Consider the following 7,415-nt stretch of genomic DNA (forward strand, 5'->3'; position numbering starts at 1 on the left):
CCTCATTTATCCTCCTCAGGACTTTAAACGGCCCTACACACTGCGGGCCCAGCTTCCGGCAGGGCAAGCGGAGGGGCAGGTTTCTAGCCGAGAGCCAGACTCGATCCCCTGGTGCAAACACAGGGGTCTCACTGCGGTGCTGGTCAGCGCTCTTCTTCTGCCGTCCACTCGCCTTTGTAAGTGCGTCTTGGACGGCTCTCCAGGTGTCCTTCGAGCGCTGCACCCAATCCTCCACCGCAGGAGCCTCGGTCTGGCTCTGGTGCCATGGAGACAGGACCGGCTGGTAGCCCAACACGCACTGGAACGGTGACATGTTGGTTGATGAGTGCCGTAGAGAATTTTGGGCTATTTCTGCCCATGGCACGTATCTCGCCCATTCTCTGGGCCGGTCCTGGCAATACGTCCTTAGAAACCTACCCACCTCTTGGTTCACCCTCTCCACCTGCCCATTACTCTCGGGGTGGAAACCCGAGGTCAGGCTGACCGAGACCCCCAAACGTTCCATGAACGCCCTCCAAACTCTGGACGTGAACTGGGGACCCCGATCAGAAACGATGTCCTCGGGCACCCCATAGTGCCGGAAGACATGGGTAAACAGGGCCTCCGCAGTCTGCAGAGCCGTAGGGAGACCGGGCAACGGGATGAGACGACAGGACTTCGAGAACCGATCCACAACGACCAGGATAGTGGTGTTCCCCTGAGATACGGGAAGGTCAGTGAGGAAGTCCACTGACAAGTGTGACCACGGCCGCTGTGGAACGGGGAGGGGGTGTAATTTCCCTCTAGGCAGGTGTCGAGGAGCCTTGCTCTGAGCGCACACCGAGCAGGAGGAAACATAAAACCGCACGTCCTTACCCAAGGTGGGCCACCAGTACTTCCCCCTCAGGTTCCGCACTGTCCTCTCGATCCCAGGGTGACCCGAAGAGGGGAGATTATGGGCCCATCGAATCAATCGATCACGGAGACCAAGCGGTACGTACTGAACACCTGCCGGACACTGCGATGGTGCAGGTTCCGACCGTAACGCCTGCTCGATCTCCGCGTCCAACTCCCATACCACCGGAGCTACCAAACACGACGCCGGAAGAATGGGAGCCGGATCGATGGCCCTCTCCTCGGTGTCATATACGCGGGACAGTGCGTCGGCCTTCATGTTCAGTGAACCTGGCCGATAAGAGATCGTGAACCGGAAACGGGTAAAGAACATGGCCCACCTGGCCTGACGCGGATTCAGTCTCCTAGCTGCCCGGATGTACTCGAGATTACGGTGGTCAGTCCAGATGAGGAAAGGGTGCTTTGCCCCCTCAAGCCAATGTCTCCACACCTTCAGAGCCTTGACCACAGCTAACAACTCCATGTCCCCCACGTCATAGTTCTGCTCCGCCGGCCCTAGCTTCCTAGAAAAGAAAGCGCACGGGTGGAGTTTGGGTGGCGTGCCCGAGCGCTGTGATAGCACGGCCCCCACCCCAGTCTCGGACGCGTCCACCTCCACTATGAATGCCAAAGAGGGATCCGGATGAGCCAGCACTGGAGCGACGGAAAACAGCTCCTTCAGGCGACTGAACGCTCTGTTCGCCTCTGCTGACCAGCGCAAGCGCGCCGGACCCGGACCCCCCTTCAGCAGTGAGGTAATGGGAGCAGCAACTTGACCAAAGCCCCGGATAAACCTCCGGTAGTAATTGGCAAACCCTAAAAACCGCTGCACCTCCTTTACCGTGGTCGGAGTCGGCCAATTACGCACGGCTTTAACGCGGTCATCCTCCATCACCACCCCCGAGGTGGAAATGCGATACCCCAGGAAGGAAACGGCTCGTTTGAAAAACTCACATTTCTCAGCCTTGACGTACAGGTCATTCTCCAGCAGTCGCCCAAGCACCTTGCGCACCAGGGAGACATGCGCGGCGCGGGTGGCGGAATAAATCAGGATGTCGTCAATATACACCACCACCCCCTGTCCGTGCAGGTCCCTGAGAATCTCGTCAACAAAGGATTGAAAGACGGCTGGAGCATTCTTTAACCCGTACGGCATGACGAGGTACTCATAGTGGCTCGATGTGGTACTGAATGCGGTTTTCCACTCGTCCCCTCCCCGGATACGCACCAGATTGTACGCGCTCCTGAGGTCCAGTTTCGTGAAAAAACGCGCGCCGTGAAATGAATCCACCGCCGTAGCGATGAGAGGTAGTGGGTAACTGAACCCTACTGTGATGGAATTTAGACCTCGATAATCAATGCACGGACGCAACCCTCCATCCTTTTTCTTCACGAAAAAGAAACTCGAGGAGACGGGTGACATGGAGGGCCGAATATACCCCTGTCTCAGAGATTCCGTGACATATGTCTCCATAGCCAACGTCTCCTCCCGTGACAATGGGTACACATGACTCCTGGGAAGTGCAGAGTTTACCTGGAGATTTATCACGCAATCCCCTCGTCGATGAGGTGGTAATCGGGTCGCCCTCTTTTTACAGAAGGCGATAGCCAAATCGGCATATTCTGAGGGAATGCGCACAGTGGAAACCTGGTCTGGACTCTCCACCGTCGTCGCACCGATGGAAACACCCTTACACCTGCCTGAGCACTCCTCTCACCACCCTCTGAGAGCCCCCTGTCTCCACGAAATATTGGGATTGTGATTGGCCAGCCAGGGAATCCCCAGCACCACCGGAAACGCAGGAGAATCAATGAGGAAGAGACTAATCCGTTCCCCATGATCCCCCTGCGTTACCATGTCCAGTGGCACCGTGGCCTCCCTGACCAGTCCTGACCCTAATGGTCGGCTATCTAAGGAGTGCACGGGGAAAGGTTGGTCCAACGACACCAGGGGAATCCCTAGCCTTAATGCGAGCCCACGATCCATAAAGTTTCCAGCTGCGCCTGAATCGACTAGCGCCTTATGCTGGAAAGAGGGAGAAAACAAGGGGAAAGTTACTAAAACGAACATGTGACCAACAGGGAGCTCTGGGTGAGGTTGGTGCTTACTCACCTGAGATGGATGAGGAGTGCTCCGCCTGCCATCCCGATTCCCAGAGGAGCTCCCCCAGCACCGGTCGGTAGTGTGTCCTCTCTGACCACACTGGATACAAGGGAGAGAGCCTCCTCCTCCGGTTCCCCTGGACGCGGCCCCCCCTAGCTCCATAGGTATGGGAGCTGGAGGACCTGGAGGTGGAACCAACAGGGCCCCGTCTGGACGCCCGCGCGCAGCCAGCAGATTATCAAGACGAATGGACATGTCGATTAGTTCGTCTAGTGACAGGGTAGTGTCCCGACAGGCTAGCTCACGGCGTTAAGCAGGAGACGAGGACGCTTACGCTCTCCTCTCCCGAGGGAGCTGGATGAACGGTAGCCAGGTACAAATCCAACTGTAGCAGGAACCCCTGGCACCCAGCCGCCGCTCCATCGTACTCCCTGGGGAGAGCCAGGCGTAGGGCTCCGGGTCCGGACGTCGGTGGAGGGGTAGATGGTGGAGGGGGATTTGGTGCTGGGGATGCGGTAGGGAGGCCACTCCTCTCCCATCGGTCCATCCTCTCCATCATCTGCTCCATCGCTGAGCCGATTCGGTGGAGGATGGTGGTATGGTGAAGGACCCGTTCCTCCATCGATGGGAGAGGAGGGGAGGCTGCTCCTGCTGACTCCATAGTTGGTGCGGGATTCTGTCAGACGATTGCTAGGAGTGGTGGTAGGAGTCAGGCGCAGAGAGCAGAGGTACGGAACTTTGTGTTTATTTAAATTAAAAAAACACAACACGAACAACGCCAACACAAACGGCGTGGAAAAAATGCCAAGTGTCCAAATCAGGTGCACAGCCAGCATACAATATCACAGTCGTAAATTGCCAGCACATCCAACGACAAAAACACAACCTGACGCTAAGATAATCCCGCACAACACTGGGCGGGCTAACCAGGCTTAAATAACCAAAATCAAAAGACAAATGAGGAACAGGTGCAAACAATAAGACAAACCAAACGAAAAGGAAAAAAGGATCAGCGGCGGCTAGTAGGTCGGTGACGACGACCGCCGCCCGAGCAGGCAGGGGAGCCACCTTCGGTGGGATTCGTGACAGATGTTGATTAATGTTCACTGTCCCTATAAATAAATACAGTGTCTTCGGACAGTATTCAGACCCCTTGACCTTTTGCACATTTTGTTACGCTACAGCCTTATTCTAAAATTGATTAAATACAAATCCTCAGCAATCTACACACAATACCCCATAATGACAAAGTGAAAAACAGGTTTTTAGAAATGTTTAAAAACAAAAAGCAGAAATATTCAGAACCTTTGCTATGAGACTCGAAATTGAGCTCAGGTGCATCCTGTTTCCATTGATCATCTTCGAGATGTTTATACAACTTAATTGGAGTACACCTAAATTCCATTGATTGGACATGATTTGGAAAGGCACACACCTGTCTATATAGAGGATATATAAGGTCCCACAGTTGACAGTGCATGTCAGAGCAAAAACCAAACCCTGAGGTTGAAGGAATTGTCCATAGAGCTCCGAGACAGGATTGTGTCGAGGCATAAGTCTGGGGAAGGGTACCAAAATATTTCTGCCGCATTGAAGGTCCCCAAGGACACAGAGGCCTCCATCATTCTTAAATGGAAGAAGTTTGAAACCACCACAACTCTTCCTAGAGCTGGCTGCCCGGCCAAACTGACCAATCGGGGAGAAGGGCATTGGTCAGAGAGGTGACCAAGAACCCAATGGTCACTCTGACAGAGCTCTAGAGTTTCTCTGTGGAGATGGGAGAACCTTGCAGAAGGACAACTACCTCTGCAGCACTCCACCAATCAGGCCTTTATGGTAGAGTGGCATGACAGAAGCCCCTCTTCAGTAAAAGGCACCTGACAGCTTGCTTGGAGTTTGCCAGAAGGCACCTGAAGACTCTCAGACCATGAGAAACAAGATTATCTGGTCTGATGAAACCAAGATTAAACTATTTGGCCTGAATGCCAAGCGTCACATCTGGAGGAAACCTGGCACCAACCCTACGGTGAAGCATGGTGGTGGCAGCATCAGCGGCAGGGACTGGGAGACTAGTCAGGATCGAGGCAAAGATGAACGGAGCAAAGTACAGAGAGATCCTTGATGAAAACCTGATCCAGAGTGTTCAGGACCTCAGACTGTGGTGAAGGTTCACCTTCCAACAGGACAATGACCCTAAGCACACAGCCAAGACAACGCAGGAGTGACTTCGGGACAAGTCTCTGAATGTCCTTGAGTGACCCAGCCAGAGCTCGGACTTGAACCCGATTGAGCATCTCTGGAGAGACCTGAAAATAGCTGTGCAGCAACGCTCCCCATCCAACCTGACAGAGCTTGAGAGGATCTGCAGAGAAGAATGGGAGAACCTACCCATATACAGGTGTGCCAAGCTTGTAGCGTCATACCAAGAACACGCAAGGCTATAATTGCTGCCAAAGGTGCTTCAACAAAGTACTGAGTAAAGGATCTGAATATTTATGTAAACGTGATATGTTATTTCTAATGAATTGGCAAAAATGTAAAAAACAGTTTTTACTTTGTCATTATGGAGTATTGTGTGTAGATTGAGAGGGAAAAAGACTACATAAATACATTTGAGTATGGCTGTAACCTAATAAAATGTGGAAAAAGTCAAGGTGTCTGAATACTTTCCAAAGGCACTGTAAATATACTGCTCAAAAATATAAAGGGAACACTTAAACAACACATCCTAGATCTGAATGAAAGAAATAATCTTATTAAATACATTTTTCTTTACATAGTTGATTGTGCTGACAACAAAATCACACAAAAATAATCAATGGAAATCCAATTTATCAACCCATGGAGGTCTGGATTTGGAGTCACACTCAAAATTAAAGTGGAAAACCACACTGCAGGCTGATCCAACTTTGATGTAATGTCCTTAAAACAAGTCAAAATGAGGCTCAGTAGTGTGTGTGGCCTCCACGTGCCTGTATGACCTCCCTACAACGCCTGGGCATGCTCCTGATGAGGTGGCGGATGGTCTCCTGAGGGATCTCCTCCCAGACCTGGACTAAAGCATCCGCCAACTCCTGGACAGTCTGTGGTGCAACGTGGCGTTGGTGGATGGAGCGAGACATGATGTCCCAGATGTGCTCAATTGGATTCAGGTCTGGGGAACGGGCGGGCCAGTCCATAGCATCAATGCCTTCCTCTTGCAGGAACTGCTGACACACTCCAGCCACATGAAGTCTAGCATTGTCTGGCATTAGGAGGAACCCAGGGCCAACTGCACCAGCATATGGTCTCACAAGGGGTCTGAGGATCTCATCTCGGTACCTAATGGCAGTCAGGCTACCTCTGGCGAGCACATGGAGGGCTGTGTGGCCCCCCAAAGAAATGCCACCCCACACCATGACTGACCCACCGCCAAACCGGTCATGCTGGAGGATGTTGCAGGCAGCAGAACATTCTCCACGGCGTCTCCAGACTCTGTCACGTCTATCACGTGCTCAGTGTGAACCTGCTTTCATCTGTGAAGAGCACAGGGCGCCAGTGGCGAATTTGCCAATCTTGGTGTTCTCTGGCAAATGCCAAACGTCCTGCACGGTGTTGGGCTGTAAGCACAACCCCCACCTGTGGACGTCGGGCCCTCATACCACCCTCATGGAGTCTGTTTCTGACCGTTTGAGCAGACACATGCACATTTGTGGCCTGCTGGAGGTCATTTTGCAGTGCTCTGGCAGTGCTCCTCCTGCTCCTCCTTGCACAAAGGCAGAGGTAGCGGTCCTGCTGCTGGGTTGTTGCCCTCCTACGGCCTCCTCCACGTCTCCTGATGTAATGGCCTGTCTCCTGGTAGCGCCTCCATGCTCTGGACACTATGCTGACAGACACAGCAAACCTTCTTGCCACAGCTCGCATTGATGTGCCATCCTGGATGAGCTGCACTACCTGAGCCACTTGTGTGGGTTGTAGACTCCGTCTCATGCTACCACTAGAGTGAAAGCACCGCCAGCATTCAAAAGTGACCAAAACATCAGCCAGGAAGCATAGGAACTGAGAAGTGGTCTGTGGTCCCCACCTGCAGAACCACTCCTTTATTGGGGGTGTCTTGCTAATTGCCTATAATTTCCACCTGTTGTCAATTTCATTTGCACAACAGCATGTGAAATTTATTGTCAATCAGTGTTGCTTCCTAAGTGGACAGTTTGATTTCACAGAAGTGTGATTGACATGGAGTTACATTGTGTTGTTTAAGTGTTCCCTTTATTTTTTTGAGCAGTGTACAAATGTCTGTCGTTACATGTAACTTTAATTCAATGAAATCTAAATGCCACCCATTTATATCATTACAAATACAATTATGTAGTTACCACGTACAGCCGAGTAATAACATTCTGGTTTGCAGATGTAGAGTAATGTTACTTTGGGGCCAACTTTAAGTAGTGTTTTTACT

Source organism: Salmo salar, chromosome 24, assembly GCF_965601325.2.
Source record: "Salmo salar chromosome 24, fSalSal1, whole genome shotgun sequence".
Taxonomy (NCBI): domain Eukaryota; kingdom Metazoa; phylum Chordata; class Actinopteri; order Salmoniformes; family Salmonidae; genus Salmo; species Salmo salar.